Source organism: Condylura cristata, unplaced genomic scaffold (genome assembly GCF_000260355.1).
Source record: "Condylura cristata isolate star-nosed mole 26May11 unplaced genomic scaffold, ConCri1.0 scaffold00049, whole genome shotgun sequence".
NCBI classification, from domain to species: Eukaryota; Metazoa; Chordata; class Mammalia; order Eulipotyphla; family Talpidae; genus Condylura; species Condylura cristata.
Genome location: NW_004567150.1, coordinates 1,583,066 through 1,584,961, shown reverse-complemented (window position 1 = coordinate 1,584,961; position 1,896 = coordinate 1,583,066).

Below are 1,896 nucleotides of genomic sequence, written 5' to 3'. Positions count from 1 at the left end.
AATGGTATCACTCACTAGGAGATACAAAGAACATGTAAGTGATTACTAAGCATAACACCCTGTCAGAAGAGGAGGTGCTGTAAGGCAGGCCATCAACAGGGAGGCTGAGGAGCAGGCTGGAAGCACAAATTTTCTAACCCCCTTATCTCCTATTGCCTGTCCCTAATTCTCCACCATCATCCCTGCAGCCCAGAGCTCCTCCCTGGCCCCAGCCATGGCTCTGGCTCCTGCTGCTCCCACCAGGGAAACACTTCCCCAGGCACACCCTGGCTGCCACCTCTTCCTTCTGGGTGCTGCTAAGTTTCACTGTTACTTACTTCCTTGCTGTCCACACACACACACACACATCACTCATGGACACACATAGCTCTATATCCCCTTGCCTTGAAGCATTTCCTTTCACTCATCACCACAACATGGGTATCAGCATAGCCATGTGCACACACATGCCTGTTGGGAGTGACCAAGTGCGGAGATTTACTGAGGGACTGGATAAGGACAGTAATAAATTAGGCCTTGCATCCAGGGGTGATAGGCGGTAATAAATTGGGACTAGATGAAGGTGATAATGAACTGGGCCTTACATCAAGGGACATAGCATTGAGTCACCCTTTTGGAATTTGAGTTTAGAATCTACATAAGAGACCCTTCCCCCCGATAGGGCTGGCAGTAGCTGCGGACCCCACTCTAGGGGCTCCATCTCAGCTGCTGTCCAGGAGCAATAAACTGCTTGCTCAGCCTTTCTGCCTCCTGCCTTCCTTTCTTGTGGCTGGTCACAGCAGTTGGGACAAAACAGTGCCCTCCGCCTGGAAGCATTTCTGGTACAAAACTGCCCCTCCATGTTCATATGAAGAAAGGATGAACCTGTGAGCAACCACCCAAGGGGCTCCCTCCCTCCCACTTCCCCATCAGATGGCTGCCCCAGGGCTGGCTTGTCCCATCCCCCCGACCCCCCACCAGCCCCAGGCCTCCATGGTCCCCGCTGGCTGCCTGACACCTGGAGCTTCATCCTCTGGTTCTGCAGACAGACCTCAGCCTTGTGGTCAGGCCTGATTTTCCTAGAGCAGGATTTCCGTCCTCAGTGAATTCTGGAAATGGGAAATGTCAGCCTGGTGAATTTGTCAGAACCTCACCAGCTCCCAACCCTCACGGACAGCAGTTCCATATCATCTGAATATCATCTCCCCTCTCCCTCTCAGATCTCCAGAGAGGTTGTCTATGAGTGCAAAGGCCATGCCAGCTTTAAGTAGAATACAATCACATAGCTGAGGATGGATACTGCCCGGGCCTCCTCAGCAATGTCTTCACTCATGGAACCTGGAATTGTTTCTGTCCTTTGTCTTCTTCTGCTCTATCAGAATCTGGGGCATGTCCCACCCGCACTGCAGAGGGAAACTAGCAGGCTGTCTCAAGGAAGATGGATTCTCAAGCTCTGACACAACATATGCAGTGTAACTGGAAAACGCAAAAGATTAGCAAGAAGGGAAGAGAAAGTGGTAGAGCTGTGTGATTCACATTAAGCTCATTTTAATCATAATATGCATTTAATCACCCCAGGCTGCTTGAGAAAATCAGTACTGAAGGTGTTCTTTAATACAGCCTCAAGGCCCTGGAGGTCTAGAGAACCTGCCTAGAAATAGAGACATAAGGCCCCTTTTTGGTTGACCTCTGCCTCCCAGAGCCTGCCTAGGGGTGATCCCTTCAGTTTCCCCATTCTTTTTCACTCAAGCTAGCTGAACAAAGGGCTCAGTGTGACCAATGGGAGGGCAAAGCACTGCAACAAGCCCTTTGCCACTTTCTTTTTCAAGTTGACCATCTGTTGAAGGTGATGACAGGGTGGTTGGCTCTAAGGCTGAGTGGGCTGAAGATGGATGTTTGCAGGAAGCAGCTTTTGGC